This window comes from Dermacentor albipictus, chromosome 4 (genome assembly GCF_038994185.2).
Source record: "Dermacentor albipictus isolate Rhodes 1998 colony chromosome 4, USDA_Dalb.pri_finalv2, whole genome shotgun sequence".
Taxonomy (NCBI): Eukaryota; Metazoa; Arthropoda; class Arachnida; order Ixodida; family Ixodidae; genus Dermacentor; species Dermacentor albipictus.
Window position 1 is genome coordinate 1,901,656 of NC_091824.1, and position 19,120 is coordinate 1,920,775.

Genomic DNA, 19,120 nt, shown 5'->3' on the forward strand with positions numbered 1-19,120 from the left:
AACTTTGGGACTTTTCTAGGCTTGTAGCGCAGCTCGGAAAGAGCGAAAAGGAAGGTGGAAGGGTAATGAAAAGGAACGGATAACAGAGTGAGCGTTCCAGTCAACTCGCCCAAACTGCCACGCGTTCGAACGTTGTGATCTCACGGTGCAATGTGTCATGAGCCATCACTTCTAGAACAATCCTCGAGGTCGCGAATCAACACCGACACTTTAGGCAACCCGACAGCTGGTCACCCTTCTCAGATTGAATCTCGGCGCCGGATTAGTCTGTTACGTCCCAATACGATGAGCATTCCTTAGACGTTTCCCACGAAGACGTGCTTTCATCAGCGCGATTCCAGACATTGACGAGGCTCAACATAGACCGGGACGCGCAAACACACTTTTATCACTAATTTATCAAAGGGACTAACGTCGAAGGCTACCATGGGAACAGCGTCGATCTTGGATTCCCAGATTGCCAAGCGCTTGCGCCATGTGCGGAGGCGAAGGTTCAACATTGCAACATAGTAGGTATACTTTGTGGCGCAAAATACATTTCTGGAAAAGGGACAGAAGAAAGGGAGACAGTCCCTTTTCCAGAAATGTATTTTGCGCCACAAAGTATACCTAGGAAATCTAAGCACCAACTTGCCCAAGAAGAAGTCCTTTTGCAACATAGTAGGCGGAGTCCGGCGGAACGGTGCGACATCAAGGGAGGGATTTTGCGACCGATTCGGCGATTGGGGTTGGCTGAGATATAGCCATCAGATTCTCGTCTAGTCTCCTAGGGAAGACGACTGTTTTAGAAGTGGAGACTTTTGGTGCAGTGAGGAGGTGTGCTGACGTGTCCTGATGTGAACTCAGACGTTTAACATGCTCCTACGCAGAGTGGGCTTCTGTATCTGGAGCCAGTATGAATAATGTAAAATAAACCCCTTTTCCTACATTCCTACTACTGTCGCTACTACTGTTCAGGCACTTAATCTCTTCCTTATGTAAGGTAATCGAAGGCTGACTCACGCACGCACTTCCACCGTTATAGATATGCCCTGCCTCTACCATAAGACGCGTATCTTCATTCTTATGCCTGTACAATACTGCGCTGTCATCTAACTCTGGCGTGCAGTTACAATCTTCACAATGTAGGGAAAGATTAGAAGGCGATCCACCGGTTAACGACCTTTTATGCTCTATTAGCCTTTGATTGATACACGGCCCCGTTTGCCCTACGTAGAACTGGCCACAGCTAAGGGGAATTTTATAAACCACACCCATACGACAGTCAGTAAACCGGTTGTTCTTATTGTGCTTCACTGGACTATTATCTGTTCTTTTTTTGCCTTTTACCTGCTCTCTTTTCCCCTGCACGGCAGCGCATATCTTACCTAGCTTGTTGGGAGCAGTGAAAGCAACATTAACATCATATCTACTTGCAACTTTTTTAAGCCTGTGCGACACTGAACGAATATACGAAACAGCCACTACTCTTTTTTTGCTATTACTGCTTTCTTTAATCGCATCCGTCCCCCTCGAAACCGACTTCTTTAGGCGCTCAGCCACAGTGGCCACTGCTTCACTAGGATAACCTGCTTCTAATAGGCGCCGGACCTGCGCATTAAAACTGGCGCTCATTTTTTACATGCAGGATCTGGTGAGAGAAGACTTAAGGTACGACATGGAAATTCCGTTCTTTACTGCTTTGGAATGCTTGGATTGAAAGTTTAGCAACGGCTTCGAAGATCTTGGGGAGTACTGCCAACAACCGTGATTTTGTTCGAAGACCAAGGAAATGTCAAGAAACTGAATTACGTGTCGCTGAGGAAATTCCTTGGTAAACTTTAATCCTCGTCCATCAAGTTGAAATTGCTTAGTTACTGAGGTAGCAGCGGAATCGAATTCTTCCCTATTGCAGAAAATCAGGTAATCACCAACGTAACGAAGTATACTGATAACGCTAACACCTCTGCCTTTCTCTAAGCAGCTTTCTTTCTTTCTTTCTTTCTTTATTGATTTATTTAAGACAATGAACAGATTGTCTTAGGGGACACGGCTAAAGGCAAACATTTGCCTGACTAGGCCGTGCCACCCGTACATTGGCAGCAACATGGCAGTGGCAGGCTTTCAGGAGGTCACACATGAAATTAAAGTAGTACGCATTTTCAGCACTTGAGTACACAATTCGTGTAAAAAGAAAGAAAAGAAGGTTATAGTTTATACAGTTTTCTAATCAATTGAAGCAGATTGTCACCCTTACTCAGCTAAACATTGCTAAAAATAGGGGCAACTTTTGAGCCAATACAAATGCCTGATTTCTGAAGAAAAACGCCATCTCTCCACCCAATCAGCGTCGACTTCCAGTGCATTGAAAAATTTCTAGAAAAGCTCCCGTGGAAACACCGCATCTGTCCATAAAAGCCGACTCTTGCACTTGTTCTTCAATGCACTCATTTACGGAATTTAGCAACCCGTCATGCGGCAAGTTTTGTCGATGATTTTGTGTCTTCTTTCTTTTTTCGCCTCAGTGCTCCCTTCAGTTCAGTTGATATTGGGCGTTCGTGTTGTCCACTTGTCTACTCTTGCGTCCTGTCTGCACGCCTCACCTCTTTTTTGCATAATGAATCCTTACCAACTATCTCAGCTTTCTGTCGTTCTAAGCTTGAATTTCTATGCTTATGTTTTAGAAAACACAACTTACGGAAGGCGGCAAAACATATGTTGTGTATGTGTATATTCCAAGACAAGTCATTAGTTATTGTTACGCCGAGATATTTGTAGTTCGTTACTGGATGTATTGATGTTAAGCCAAGGTTATACGTAAAGTCAAGAGGTGTTTTTGTGCGAGTTACGCAAAGATAAACAGTCTTTTGTGCATTTAGAGCCATACCGTGTTCATGACACCAATTTAATATGTTAGTAAGACTTAAACTCCAATTCTGTTAATCGTTAGTACAAGCAACTTGACGAAAGAGCACACGATCATCCGCGAACAGTCTGAATTGAGTTCCTGCTAGTACTGCGTTAACAATGTCATTCATATAAAGTAAGAACAACAGTGGCCCCAGAACATTGCCCTGCGGCACGTCTGATGTTACTAGAAGAAGGCTGGAAGTGTTCCCATCAACTGAAACAAACTGGGCATCGTCGGCGAAATAGTCTTCAAGCTATGCAATAAATATATCTGGCAGATTTATGTCCTTACGTTTCGTAATTAGATTGTGGTGAATATCTTTGTGAAGGAATGAAGGAATATGACGTCCATTTGGCCATTCTTATCCAGAGTTTCTGCAAATGAATGAATCACTGTGACTAACTGAGTTACGGTTGAATAACCCTTTATAAAGCCACGCTGAGAGTTAGTATAGAGTTTTCTTCAAGATATTCCGCAATGCGTTTAGCTATTACATGTTCAAGCATTTTAGAAGTTAGTGATGTTAATGACATAGGACGGTAATTTTCTAAGAATAAATAGTTGCCTTTCTTAAAGATGGGAGCAACACCAGCCTTCTTCCAATCACTAGGTAGTTTTGCAGTTAATAGTGAAAATCAAAACAGCACAATGAGAAAATGAGCGATGATTTCTGCATAACAGCGAAGAAATGCACTAGGTATGTTGTCTGGACCACAAGATGATTTTGTCTTCAAGTTCAGAAGTATTGAAGCTACACCAGGGTATGATATGAAGTCAACGTGAGTCAGTCGAAACATTTTTTTATGAGGCGTAATAGGAGTTGTCTTATCAAAGACGCTACGAAAAAAGCAGTTAAAGTGCTGCGCAATGACTTTTACATATGTAAGTGTTTTTCCAATAACTATGACCTGTGATACTTGTCTCTTAGAGTCGTTTCGTTTGCAATTTGCACCGAGGACACTAGGAAAACTTATTTATTTAAGCCCACGTTAATTACGTTGTAAAAAATAAGCAAACTGACGGGCTGTGGCCAGATCGTAAGTACCGTTGGCCCTGATTGCGGCTGTCAGCGAGCTAGGCCTACCGTCTCGTTCGGAAGTGGTCCGACATGTAGCAGTTGCATCGTATGGTGCCACCGGTCAAGGGATGTGACATGTGTGCCGTGTACTCTCGATACCTGTGTTTACTCTTCAGTACGCGTTATGGCACCTCCCCGCAATATACGTACCGTTGCTGAGGAAGCGTTGCCTGTCTGCAACCAGGAAACGCCGGGCTTAGCAGACTGAGAGCGGCACAAGCTCGCCGTTGGCGTCATGCGGACATATCAATTTGTTCTGGTGAAAACTGCACAAAGAGACTTTGCCGCGACGACCCTCTAGTGTGCGGTAATTTAATGGAAATGTTAATTACATATAACGCGATTTTTCGTTTACTTTTGAACGTCCCTGGTGGCGCTTGTTCTCGCGCATGCGTAAGGTTTGAACTTGTTTTCGCTTTTTCCTGAAGTAGATCAGTTGTTAGTGAGTGCTTGTGCTGTTCTCGTTTTAGTGCGTGTTTTCTAGCCTTCTTTTTAAATTGCATTTACCTCTGAATACTTTTCGCCGGCCTAACACTCTGGAACACTCAAACATCAGAGTCGATCTACATTGCCTTAAATGAATATAACTCGAAGTAGCGCGAAACAGGCGAGGACAGGAACCGAAAACAAACTGGACAAGCGCTGATCCCTTAATTGATCATCGTCCTGTCGCAGATCAACTAACGAGTGCGTATGGTCAGCGCTTGTCCTGTTCTGCGGTCCTCGCCTTCTTCGCGCTGCTTCGAGTTATGCTCAACATGGACCAGCCCGTCCAAATCATTTTGTTGCTGCTTGCATGCCTCGACAAGTGCACACTCTCGGTTGTCAGCTGTGCGTTCTCTCATGAGATAAGCGATACATCGGCCACTTTCGGTGATGTATAGCGTTCTGCATGACAAGGGCTCACGGCAGTGTGGTCGATACCATAGAGTTTCATACAAGAATTACTAGAAGAAACTCTCGCGCAAGTGTCTGCGGCAGCTACAATGGGAGTTATGGTAAGTACATTGCCCAGAACCTGTACCAGAGGACTGTCAAGTTGTCATTGTCAAGCTGTCATTTATGACAGCTTTTACTGCTGGCCTCCAGTGTCGTGTACCCTACATGCGACACAAATAAGGGCATTATTATTATTATTATTATTGTAAGGATGTTTATTGAGCGAGTCCAACAAACGGGCGGTAGCTCGGAACAGTGAGCGCGGAGAGCAAGATGGTGGTCTTCGAACGCCGGTCTCGTGCCCTCTGTTCTTGATGATGATCGGTATGCCATTCTCCTCCTTTCTTCATTACAATTGCCCCCGTCGAGAAAGGTGGAGCCATCCTGGCGATCTAACAGGTGGGTACAAGAGGGTCGAAGTACGGCTTGAGGCGGTTTACGTGAACAACATCACGTCCACGTCGACGACGGTCGCCTTGCAGCGTAAGAGGCTCAATGACATAGTTTACGGGGGAAGTACGCTCGACGATGCGGTAGGGACCATGATAATTTGGGAGCAGTTTGGACGACAAGCCAGGGGCGCAGGGTGGTACAAGCAGCCACACAAGTGCTCCAGGAGCGAATGTTGCGGCCGGAGAGTGATCATCATCGCGGGCGTTTTTCTGGCGTTGTTGGTCGGCTGTAGTAAAGCGCTTGGCTAGTTGTCGGCAATCTTCAGCGTAACGGGCCGCTGCTGACACGGGCGTGCACTCTGAGGTATCTGGTGCGTATGGCAGCAACGTGTCGATAGTGTGCGTCGGCTGGCGACCGTACAAAAGGAAGAAGGGGGAAAACCCGGTTGTGACTTGCGTAGCGGTGTTATACGCGTATGTCGCAAATGGGAGAACCAGGTCCCAGTTTGATTGATCAGATGCAACATATGTCGCAAGCATGTCGCCCAGAGTCCGATTAAACCGCTCAGTGAGACCGTTCGTCTGAGGGTGGTAGGCAGTACACGTCCGATGTACAATTTTGCACTGGTGGAGAAGTGCTTGAATTGCATCGGAGAGAAATACGCGGCCACGGTCACTGAGGAGTTCGCGAGGAGGACCATGCCGAAGCACAAAACGCCTCAGGATGAAAGAGGCGACGTCCTGTGCTGTCGCCGTGGGAAGAGCAGCGGTTTCGGCGTATCGTGTAAGGTGGTCGACAGCAATGATAGCCCATCGGTTTCCGGCCGTGGTCAAAGGTAAAGGTCCATAAAGGTCAATTCCAACGCGGTCGAATGGGCGTTCTGGGCATGGAAGGGGCTGCAATGAACCTGCGGCAGGATGCGGTGGTTTTTTTCGTCGCTGACACTCGTGGCAGCCGCGAATGAACTTGCGGACAAAGCGAAACATTCCGCGCCAGTAGTACCTTTTCCGTAAGCGTTCATAGGTCTTGAAGACACCACCGTGAGCACACTGCGGGTCGGAGTGAAAGGAAGCGCAGATTGTAGAGCGAAGCGTTCGAGGGATAACTAGGAGCCACTTCCTACCATCTGGCGAGTAGTTGCGCCGGTACAAGAGGCCATCACGGATGCTGAAGTGCGAAGCTTGGCGTCGCAGAGTTCGAGTGGTCGAAAGAGTGGGTGCCCCGGATAAAATGTCAAGAAGCGAAGCGATCCAGGGATCGTGGCGCTGTGCAGAGGAGACGGTGGCGACGTCAAGAGCTGACAATGGAAGGTCTATAGTGGATATGGACGCAGTTTCGGTGGATAGTGGTGACCGCGAAAGTGCATCAGCATCGGCATGCTTGCGTCCGGAACGATATATAACGCGGATGTCAAACTCTTGAAGTCGAAGAGCCCAGCGGGCAAGGCGACCTGACGGATCCTTCAACGAAGACAACCAACATAATGCATGATGGTCCGTAACTACATCAAACGTGCGGCCATATAAGTAAGGGCGGAACTTGACAAGCGCCCAGACTATTGCCAAGCATTCTTTCTCGGTGACGCTATAGTTTGATTCAGCCTTGGTGAGCGTTCTGCTGGCGTATGCGACGACATACTCTGCGAACCCAGGCTTTCGTTGCGCGAGAACAGCACCGAGGCCGACACCGCTGGCGTCTGTGTGCACCTCAGTTGCGGCCGTAGGATCGTAGTGGCGCAGTATAGGTGGTGACGTCAGGAGACGGCGAAGGGTGGAGAAGGCTTGGTCACACTCAGAAGACCATGACGAGATATTGGAGGCGCTGCTTAGTAGTTGGGTCAAAGGCGCAATTATAGAGGCGAAGTTGCGCACAAACCGACGAAAGTAGGAACATAACCCTATGAAGCTTCGTAACTGCTTTAGAGTCGTCGGTTTGGGGAAGTCAGTCACGGCACGTAATTTAGCTGGGTCCGGAAGCACACCATCCTTTGATACAACGTGACCAAGAATTGTAAGTTTTCGCGCAGCAAAACGGCACTTCTTGAGATTGAGTTGCAGCTGAGCGGTTTTCAGACACGTCAGGACATGGTTGAGGCGTTCTAGATGGGTTGCGAAATCTGGCGCAAAGACAACAATGTCGTCGAGATAGCAGAGACACATGTGCCACTTCAAACCCCGCAGAACCGAGTCCATCATGCGTTCGAAGGTGGCAGGCGCATTGCAGAGGCCGAAGGGCATGACATTGAATTCATATAGACCGTCAGGCGTGACGAAGGCTGTCTTTCAACGGTCGGCCTCTGCTAAAGGTACCTGCCAATACCCGGAACGCAAATCTAACGACGAAAAAAACTCGGCACCTTGTAGGCAATCAAGGGCATCGTCAATTCTGGGTAAAGGGTACACGTCTTTTCGAGTGACCTTGTTTAGGCGCCGGTAATCCACGCAGAAGCGAATCGATCCATCCTTTTTTTTAACGAGAACCACAGGGGATGCCCACGGGCTTTGTGAAGGGCGAATAACGTCGCGTTTAAGCATATCGTCAACCTGGTCGGTAATAACTTGACGTTCCGCGGTGGAGACGCGGTAAGGGCGTTGTCGCACTGGCGAGTTGGAGCCGGTGTCGATGTTGTGAACAATGGTAGAAGTTCGGCCAAGGGCACGTTGGGCAACATCGAAGGAGTCGCGGAACTGGTAGAGCAGCTGGAGAAGAGCAGTGCGTTCAAATGGGGACAGTCCGTCTGCGATGGACGAATCGAATAGGTCAGCAGCTGGAACATCAGAAGGGGTAAGAGCACTGATGACGTCGAGGTCGCGTCGAGCTGAATCTTGCTGCACGGAAAAAATTTGGCCGACATCAATGGGTTGCACGCATCCAAGGGATTCACCTTTAAGCAGTCTGATGGGATATGGAAGAGGATTTGTGAGGCAGAGAGCGCTTGTTCCATTCGAAATAGAGAGGGTCGAATAAGGCAAAAGAAGTGGCTTCCGATTTAGAAGAAGGCATGATGGTTCAAAGAATGCAGCTTCATCACATATGCTGTTGCAGAATACGGGGAGCAAAACAGCTGCTGTCGGCGGAATTTCTGTGTCTTCTGTGACGACTATGTTGTGTGCGGCTTGATGAGCGGGGTAGTAGGACTCGTCACACAAGGGGAAGAGCTCAAGTTCAGATCTGGCACAATCAATAACGGCGTGATTATACGTACGATAGAAAGTCCCAGCCAAGTATAATGTCGTGCGAGCAAGAGGAAAGGACGATAAGCTCGACAATGTAGTGTTCTTTAGCTATAATAAGTCGAGCAGTGCAGGCAGCTATAGGCCGAACAGGGTCTCCATTCGCTGTACGTAAGGGCATCATCTCAAGAGGCGTTGTCACTTTCCGAAGCTTGCGGCAAAGTGTGGCGTCTATAACAGAAACGGCAGCACCGGTATCTACAAGAGCATATGCACGGATGCCTTCTACGAAAACTTCGACAATATTCGACGGCAAAGTTCGAGGACTTGAGCATTTCGACAGCGCAGTTCTTGCCTCACGAACTGCGGAGGCTAGTTTCCCTCATTTTCAGGGGCTGGTCGACGACGCATGGGCGACAAGGAGCGGCGACGGGGTGAAGGTGAGCGACGAGACGTGGGTTGCGGATAGTCACGTGAAGACGTGCTTGGTTGGGGACCCGGATCTTCATAACGAGAGCGGGGACGATCTATGTAGTTCGGTGAACGGGCGTCTGAATATCCTGGCGCGCGACGGCGGCAGAATCGGGCGATATGACCAGGGCCACCGCACGCAAAACAGATCGGCCGGTTGTCGCGCGTTCGCCAGGGATTTGCAGGGATGGGAGCAGACCATGTCACGGACGGCTGAATCGGGGCTGCAGCATACGACACACCATGGGGTGGTGAGGGCTGTTGAAGCTGCTGCCGCTTTACTACCTCAGCGTAACTAAGAGGCGCGGCGACAGGTTGCTGCTGAATGGGCACCGGCATGGCCTCGGAAATCTGCTCTTGAATGACGTGTCGAAGCACGGGAGCCAACGGGATTGGTCGCTGCAGTTGCTGCTGTTGTGGGAGCTCCTGACGCTGAGCAAACGGCAGGAGAGGCAACTGACGGGCCACCTCCTCACGCACAAATTCTTTCATTTGTGCGATAAGGTATGGCTGGGCAGGCATGATGTCCAGTGCAGCGAGCGGTTGATTGTACGTCTGAGATGAACGTCGGGTGAGAGCCCGCTGCCTTCTCAACTCGTCGTAGCTGTGGCACAGAGTTACCACTTCAGACACTGTGCCAGGAGACTTCGCAAGAAGCATCTGAAAGACATCGTCGTCGACGCCCTTCATGATGTGCTGTATTTTGGCACTTTCGCTCATTGAGGCATCGGCGCGCCTGCAGAGATCGAGTACGTCCTCAATATAGGCGGTAAATGTTTCATTCGGTTCCTGTGCCCGTGTGCGCAGCCGTTGCTCGGCGCGTAACTTCCGCACGGCAGGGCGACCGAAAACGGCAGATATTGCCTCCTTGAAAGCAGACCAGTTTTCAAATTCCGATTCGTGGTTCGTATACCACAGCTTCGCCACGCCAGCCAAGTAAAAGTTCGCGGTACTCAACTTAGTAGCGTCATCCCACTTGTTGGGTCCACTAACTTTTTCGTAGGACGACAGCCAGTCCTCGACGTCCTGGTCTTCCGTACCCGAAAATACCGGGGGGTCTCGCTGGCGAACGGGGCCGGGACAAACGGCGGCCGGGAGAGGTGGCGGCTGTTGGGCTGCGTCAGCTTGCATGGTCGAGTGCAACGTGCGGGATCGGAGTTCCAGGGTGCCGACGATGTGCGTACCCAGCACGATCCACCAAATGTAAGGATGTTTATTGAGCGAGTCCAACAAACGGGCGGTAGCTCGGAACAGTGAGCGCGGAGAGCAAGATGGTGGTCTTCGAACGCCGGTCTCGTGCCCTCTGTTCTTGATGATGATCGGTATGCCATTCTCCTCCTTTCTTCATTACATCATTATTATTATTATTATTATTATTATTATTATTATTATTATTATTATTATTATTATTATATAATCACCGAAGACGGCACAGTCCTGCGGCACAATCGGCTGCATCTGCTACCTACAAGAGAGGCTTTTCGTCAGAGAAGCCTTTATGAGTATGAGGAGGACTGCAGCCAAGTAGCAGGTCAAAGTGCTTCAGCATACAGCAGCAATGATGTTGCGGAGTCACTGGCCACAACTGGCAGCATTCCTGCCCCATTCAACTCTCCTGCATCCGCGGAGCAGCACCAAAAACCTGTATTCAGAAATGTATTTCGCTAGAATAGCAGCTTGGGCTTGTTGGTTTTCCATCCTGCTAGTAACAGCGCAAAATGTAGACAAGAGACGAGAGAGGAAGACACCACAAGCGCTGACTTTCAACAACGTTTATTCCGAAATAAACACGGCTTCTTATAAACATTGCCGACACGTGTCGCAGTCACGTGATCGCACATCATGTGAAACAAGCATTTTTTTCTTTTATGCACTCAAGATAGCGGTTGCACGTGCAAAAGCTCAAGTTCTTTTTTTGTCAGTAACAAGGACGGCGTGCTAACGCATTGGTCACGAAGTCTGGTAATCTCGGCTGCCTCAATTATCTCGTGGACCAGCTGGTCATTGTGTTTTTTCAGCACTTTACAGCGTCTAAATTCTGCGGCGCAATCTTTTGAGGGGCAATCCCTGATATGTATGCCTAGATTCCTGTTAGCCTGCTCGACGCCAAGTTTGTGTTCCTTTAGTCTTTCATTTGTGCATCTAGAAGTTTGCCCTATATACCTCTTTCCACATCTCAGAGGTATTGAATACACCACGGCTTCTGTGCACTCCACAAAACGATTCTGGTGATTAATCGTGCACCCTTCCTGGTTTATCGGCTCTTCAGCATTGACGCGTCGGCAGAGGGTTTTTTCGGGGCAGTAAGCACTACATTAACTCCAGCTTAGCGCCCAATCTTTTTCAAGCGGTAAGATAAGTTGTGCACGTATGGTAGGGCCACGGTCCGTCGTTTTTCTTTCATTTTTGGCTTCTCGCCACCTGGCTCGCCATGGGCACGCTCGAGTTTTAGTTTCTTGCTCATTCTTTCCGCAACGGACAAAAGAAGGTGCGACGGGTAACCAGCCCTAGTAAGCCGGTCAACCTGCCGACGAAAACTTTGTTCCATTGCGTGGATGCACAATTTTTTGAGCGCATTTGTCAGACAAAGGTTTGCAATTGCTCTCTTCACTAGTTTTGAATGCGCTGATTCGAATGGCAGAGGCGCCTTGTCGCCTCGGGGCTCATAGGCCCAGCAGACCTTCCCTTTGGAGAGCTCGAGTCGGAGATCAAGGAATCTCAAAGACCCTTGCGTGGTGACCTCGTGGGTAACAGCAAGTGGCTGAAGCGCATGACTAAAGCATGTTAGTGTTAGTGTTAGTGTTAGTGTGTTAGTGGTGTTACCACCAAGCCCAAGCTGCTATTCTAGCGAAATACATTTCTAGTACCTCGGGCCTTTTCAATGTTTCACTCTCGACTTCCCAGCACTCATTGCCCTCATTGTCAACGCTGTCTGCCGAGGGAGAACCATGTCGTTCTGCGCACGTATGAAGATTCTTCCGCCGGAAGTAATTGCCCTCTTTGGAGGGCATGCACCCTCTGATAGCCACGGGCGAAGATGCTTGAAGATTTTAAAATCTGAATGGTACCGCCAGGCCCGTCTGTACAGGGACTGCTTACGCCTACGTCTCTCGAGCTGCACCCGGCAATGGCGGGATACGTTGCGCGTCATCGACAGGTCTACCGAGGCTCTGTGGAACGTCACCCTGGCGAAGCTGCGCACCGACAGTGTCCTGAAACAAAGAGCAGCATAAACACGGACGCCTGGAAGCAGTGTCCATACCAGCGGAGTCGAGGCTCTGCCTCACTCGATCCTGGAGGTTCTACGTCATGGACCGAAATTTGCCGTCGAGCCGAGGACTTCTACACCGGAACTACTGACAATGGTGCGACGAGTTGCGCGCTCAGGGCCAGAGTTTGAAAGTGCCAGGTGCCTGTCCGACGGAGTCGACGTGGTCGCCCGTTGCAAAATGGGCACGAACAGCCTACCTGTGCGACAAGTGGTGACGTATTTGAAAGAACATTCCCTCTCGTTGCTTACTTCTGACAAGGAGGGGGGCTTCGCTGTGATTCCGAAAGACGTCTACCAATATAAGGCGTTAGAGGCCATAAGTTCTGTTTTTAACAGTCATGAAAAGTCTTTTCTGCGGAAAGCAAAGTCAGCTGCAAAGAAGCTATGCGGAAATCTCAAGCTCGACCGCTTTGTGCGTAGCATCGAAACTAGCAAAAAATCATCCCTTGACATGTTTTTCACTGTAAAAACGCATAAACCTGAGTGGCCCCTGCGGGTTATAGTATCTGACAAGGGCACTTGGCAGAAAACGATTGCCCTGTTTTTGCAAGAAAAACTAAAACTACTAACTATTGACGATCCTTTCCAGGTGAAATCCCCTGACGATCTAATAAGGTTTTTAAAAGACAATTCTAGCATTGACTTTGCAGCATGCGCTGTAGACGTTAAAGATTTATATTATTCGATGCCCCAACATGAAATTTTGGAGTGTGTGGAAGAATGTATAGATGCACATGGTGCTGTCGCTTTTCAGAACGCCTCCGGGGTTTCAATTGGTGGGTTCCTGGAACTCCTTTCTGTATATTTGAAATCCACTTACGTTACGTGGGAAGGGAATGTGTACCTCCAGAAATGCGGCGTCTGCATAGGGTCATGTATTGCACCAGTACTTAGCGATTTGTTTCTTGCCCAGAAAGATAGATTACTTCAGAACGCCCTAACCAGAACAAACGTCCGGGGAGTCTTTCGGTATGTTGACGATTACTTGGTTCTATGTGATGGCTCTGGCACGAATTCAGATGACGCAGTTTCGGAGGCACTAACGTGCTTCAGTCATGCGCTTCAGCCGCTTGCTGTTACCCACGAGGTCCCCACGCAAGGGTCTTTGAGATTCCTTGGTCTCCGACTCGAGCTCTCCAAAGGGAAGGTCTGCTGGGCCTATTAGCCCAGAGGCGACAAGGCGCCTCTGCCATTCGAATCAGCGCATTCAAAACTAGTGAAGAGAGCAATTGCAAACCTTTGTCTGACAAATGCGCTCAAAAAATCGTGCATCCACGCAATGGAACAAAGTTTTCGTCGGCAGGTTGACCGGCTTACTAGGGCTGGTTACCCGTCGCACCTTCTTGTGTCCGTTGCGGAAAGAATGAGCAAGAACCTAACCTAAAACTCGAGCGTGCCCACGGCGAGCCAGGTGGCGAGAAGCCAAAAATGAAAGAAAAACGACGGACCGTGGCCCTACCATACGTGCGCAACTTATCTCACCGCTTGAAAAAGATTGGGCGCTAAGCTGGAGTTAATGTAGTGCTTACTGCCCCGAAAAAACCCTCTGCCGACGCGTCAATGCTGAAGAGCCGATAAACCAGGAAGGGTGCACGATTAATCACCAGAATCGTTTTGTGGAGTGCACAGAAGCCGTGGTGTATTCAATACCTCTGAAATGTGGAAAAAGGTATATAGGGCAAACTTCTAGATGCACAAATGAAAGACTAAAGGAACACAAACTTAGCGTCGAGCAGGCTAACAGGAATCTAGGCATACATATCAGGGGTTGCCCCTCAAAAGATTGCGCCGCAGAATTTAGACGCTGTAAAGTGCTAAAGAAACACAATGACCAGCTGGTCCGGGAGATAATTGAGGCAGCCGAGATTACCAAACTTCGTGACCAATGCGTTAGCACGCCGTCCTTGTTACTGACAAAAAAAGAACTTGAGCTTTTGCACGTGCAACCGCTATCTTGAGTGCATAAAATAAAAAAAAATGCTTGTTTCACATGATGTGCGATCACGTGACTGCGACACGTGTGGGCAATGTTTATAAGAAGCCGTGTTTCTTTCGGAATAAACGTTGTTGAAAGTCAGCGCTTGTGGTGTCTTCCTGTCTCGTCTCTTGTCTACATTTTGCGCTGTTACTAGCAGGCTGTATTCAGAAGGTCAACCCGAGAACGGAGGCCACCGCAGAGGCTTCGCTATGATCGAAACTTTGTGCACCCGCCGTGGTTGCTCAGTGGCTATGGTGCTAGGCTGCTGAGCACGAAGTCGCGGGATTGAATCCCGGCCACGGCGGCCGCATTTCGATGAGCACGAAATGCGAAAACACCTGTGTACGTAGATTTAGGTGCACGTTAAAGAACCCCAGGTGGTCGAAATTTCCGGAGTCCTCCACACGGCGTGACTCATAATCAGAGAGCGGTTTTGGCACGTAAAACCCCATAATTTAATTTTTTTAAGCTTTGTGCGGGTTCCAAAAATTTCATTCTGAACGTTCAGTTATATCAATGTTCTTTATTTTGTTTCTTTTTCGAACAAAAGGGGATTTATCGTATCTCTTTATCGTCTCTGGCGCAGCGCGAGCTTCGCATTTGCGGCACATGTGACGTGACCGATATCTGTGTCACACATGCAACTTGGCGGTGAAGCAACGCATCTTATCCCAATTTAGTGTATATATTCACGGCTGTTCAATAAACGGGGATTCACTTGTTCTCCCCTTTCTTGGAGCCTCGGGTGATGTCTCGTCTGCGGCGCACCACTGTACAGGGGCCTGCATCAAGTTCTGGGCTATTAAATCGAGGATGAGAGGTACCTTCCGCAGTGTAACCCACACGAGATCAGAGAAAAGCTACACGTAAGTACCATACCCAGAAAAATGCGTCCCGAGTACGACAGGCAACGGAGACAGGCGAGAGTACAAGTCATCAGGCAAACACTCGAATGCACCAGCAACAAAGAAAACGTGAGGCACACAAACGTGGTTGCGTACACAACAAACGACTGATTTGCTATTAGTGTGATCGACGAGAAGGTCGAAGAACTTGCAGCCACGTCCATACGTGCCATGGACTCCAGCACAGCGGAAGAGCTGCGCATAGCCTTCGCCATCGCAACATGCAAGAAGACCCTGGTTATCGTGCTGACGCATTCACAAGTAGCGCACAGGAGGTATATGGATGGAAGGACCGGAAAAGCAGCACTTCAGCTCTTAAGAAACACCGATATAGAAGAAGTAAACATCACCCGCCGTGGTTGCTCAGTGGCTATGGTGTTAGGCTGCTGAGCACGAGGTCGCGGGATCGAATCCCGGCCACGGCGGCCGCATTTCGATGGGGGCGAAATGCGAAAACACCCGTGTACTTAGATTTAGGTGCACGTTAAAGAACCCCAGGTGGTCAAAATTTCCGGAGTCCCCCACTACGGCGTGCCTCATAATCAGAAAGTGGTTTTGGCACGTAAAACCCCATATATTATTAAGAAGTAAACATCCTTTGTATGCCGGGACACAAATCTCTCGCGGGAAACCCGGCGGCGTCCGCCGCGGCTCGAGATCATGCACGCCATCTCCGACACGCAGAGAACACGGACCAACGGCTGTCACAAAGAGGCTGGACGATATCCAAGTACTCCGAGATCTTGGCACACTTAAGGAAGCAGAGGAGTTGCTACCGGCCCGCACATAAGAGGAGTAGGGAACAAGCGGTGACCTCGAGAAGACTCCAGGCTGGAACCTACCCGTATGGAACACTGTTCCACGTCATGTGTGCGGAGACCTACGGGTAGGACTGCAAGTTCTGCCCGCCGGACACGCTCAACACCCTGCACCACATGGTGATGAGCTGCAGGAATAATCCAAACGTACCACCATCATCACCACCACCAGGCGATAACGAGCAGGAAGAAGCGAAACCAGAAGAATCGAAAGATGACTGGTAGGCTCTGCTGGTGACGCAAGACCCCGAAAAACCAGCTATGGTTACTGAACAGACCGCGGGCGCCGGCAACGAGCCATGACTACCTGGATTAAAGAGGCCTTTGGGGTCATGTTTAAGGGGCCTGATCAAACAAAAAAAAGTTTATCTCTATCGACTATAATAGGAATCGCCTGTATTTCTGGTTACGACGCAGTTGTAAATCATGTCTGAAGTACTTCGAATTGCTGTTATAAATATTAATTGCGCATTTGTTTGTCATATGTCGCATTAGTTTTTGTTGCCACACAATCTATGCTGTATTGATATTGTTTTTAGGCTTAGTTGTGTATGTAAAGAAGTTACGCTACTCTGTTTTATTCATTGTCGTGTCCCCCCCCCCCCGTCGCTTCTATGTAAGGTCTTTCGGGCTTTTAGGGTACATAACTATTTAAAGGAATACGTGTTATTGTTTTTGCTACAGAAAGTAAAAAAAAAAAACAGGCAGACTCATATTCAGTTGACATCTGAGTTAAGCGAAGCATTCTTGGTGGGATTGCTTCATCAACCATCTGTGTGTGATATGGATAGTTCTTTTCGAGGTATTAATATTTGTATGAAAAAGCAGCATGTTATACGAAAAATGCGTTTGGTTGCAGTTAATTTAAGCAGGCTGGATATTATATTGACACGTGTACTTATCTTTATCGGGCGACCACGTTTCCCCGCATAACAAATGTCGCACAGCGCGGGACGCGCCTGCATGTATCCGAAGTTTCTGGAAAGTTATCGATGCTTCTATCCGCTGTCTGTTGTTGCCGAACATTATGTTAGCTGATTTCATCGCCTGACGCGAATGGTGTAGAACTTTGTGGAAGGCACGCGGGTCCCAACGATTAGTCTGGAACATTCGACGATTGATGTATAAAAGCCGACGCGCTTGACCCGCAGATCAGATTTTCGATGACCGCCGACCGTGTTCGCCGCTATCGTTGTGCTATAAGTGTAGCCTGTTTTTGTGCGCACAGGTTCGCCCAATAAAAGTTAGTTTTGTCTTTCACAGTATTGCTACTGTGTTCTTCAACGTCAACACCACGTGACAATATGCACACATTTACATGCAGCACATCATACATACATTATTTGCTCAAATGTTCAGTGGTGGATCCATGCTGTGTTCCACTCATGTTGTTTCTGATGCGTCGGTTCCTTCTAGTGCAAATGTGGATCGACACGCGCTGGCTTGCTCGTGTTACGTTTCCATACGGTAATAAACACTCTTTTGAAGATTACCACGAGGTAACCCCCCCCCCCCCCCCCCCCCCATTCATCAGCTCCCATGCGGAAGTCGACGCACCGTTGACGCCGACTGTTGACGGGTTAACAGAAGACCCCTCTACCTGAACCTGGTAACCTAAACTAATTCATGAAAAGGGCCAACGTCGGATGCTACCGTGGGAACAGCTTCAACTTCGGATTCCGAGATTGCTGCGCCCTTGCGTCTTATGGCGGTGCAACCTCGGAGGCGGAGCGCAGCGGAACCGTGTGATATCATGGGCGTGATGTTGCAACCCATTCGACGATTGTGATGGGCAGCGATAGCCACCAGATTCCCTAGTCTAGTCACCTAGGGAAGACGATGGTGTTAATAGCGGAAACCAGTGGTGCAGTGAGGGTGCTGCTAACGTGTCTTGTTGTGAACTCAGACGTTTAATATTCTCCTACATGGAGGGGAATTCCATAACTGTAGCCAGGGTAAATAATGTAAAATAAAAACTTTTCTTTTTCATTGCAACTACCGGACGCACGCGTCGATGGGCTGGTGCATTACTGGACCAAACTCCACCTGGTGCAACACCCGCGAGAAAGGGTGTTCTTGCTGCTTGTCGAATCATGCGTCCGTGGCTTTCGGCGTTAGAAGCCAGATACGTTAACACGCGCCTCGAAGTGGGCAACTAAGCATCCCTCTAGAATAAAACTACAAATTCGTGCTGCTGGTACGAAGGAAATATTTGTATACAATTTAGAAAGCATGCCAGCCTGTTTCTGCGCTCTAACATCGTCGTCGTTGCTCTTATTCGCAGGTGAAACGTCCAGGAATGCTGTGACATCTCGGAGCGCTTACAAAGGTCTCTGTACGGCGAAACAATAAAGCATAATTTCTGAGCATTGGTTATTTGTACTCTCCAGTGTTGTTGGGCTGTCTCAGACCACTGATGTTGCTGATCAACGCAGCCAGCATGTAGGAGAAAACAGCTTTGCAAAGACGAAGAAATACAGTATTTGTTGCGACAGCAATTATTTGATATTCCAGGTGAAATTCCGCCGTGATTTACCGTATAAGACAGTGCGATAAGATAGCGCCTCGTGCGCGATATACTGTAGGAGCAAGAGAAAGCGCGAGTGTGAGTCGAAAATGATTGTCTCTTCGTGCGTGTAAAATGTGTGCTCATGTTCAAACGCTCTTAAGGGAGTGTCCAGGGGCGGATGGGTGGAGAATTGAGTGTGCGCAGATTCAGTGTGCGCAGAGGGGGGATGAGGCAAGCTGCTCACCTTGCGACGCTGCCTTGCGTGAGTGAACCCATATGCTGTCTGGGGCGGAGTTGTGGTTGGATCGTATTGCAACAATACTGCGTGGGGTGTGCAGGTTGGGCGAGCCGACACGGCTGGTGAGTTATTGTGCGCTCTTCGCTTGCGGCGGCCAGTGTTGGAAATCGCGTTTTCTCAAGCGGGTTTAAAAGCGGTCATGAATTACCGCTTTCTTCCTACGAGAAAGTACATCGACGCGCTCACCCATACAACGAACACCATCACTATCCAGTGCGGCACTGCCGACCCGTCGGGCAAATGAGAGCAGCTCGGGGGCTGAATTCCTTAGTTGGGTGGCGACCTTGGTCCGAAGGCTGAGCCCTTTCCCGACGAAGGCGGGAAGGCGAACCTCGCACGACGCCCTGACGGCTGGCCGCGACGATTGCTGTGTGGCGGGCATGGCGGCTCGCAGTCT

The 19,120-nt window shown here is 48.9% G+C and overlaps 1 protein-coding gene across 2 annotated transcripts in view; it reads left to right on the forward strand.

Moving 5' to 3' along the window:
- LOC139059570 (uncharacterized) overlaps positions 1 to 18,290 on the forward strand; it is a 161,525-nt gene extending 143,235 nt beyond the window's left edge. Inside the window, exons 3-4 of one of the 2 annotated variants that reach the window (XR_011514204.1) lie at positions 1,628 to 1,650; positions 18,201 to 18,290. The gene's annotated coding sequence lies outside the window, so the exon portion shown is untranslated. The remainder of the gene's footprint in view (positions 1 to 1,627; positions 1,651 to 18,200) is intronic. The other variant, XR_011514202.1, reaches the window with a different exon arrangement.
- Positions 18,291 to 19,120: the final 830 nt, after the last annotated feature.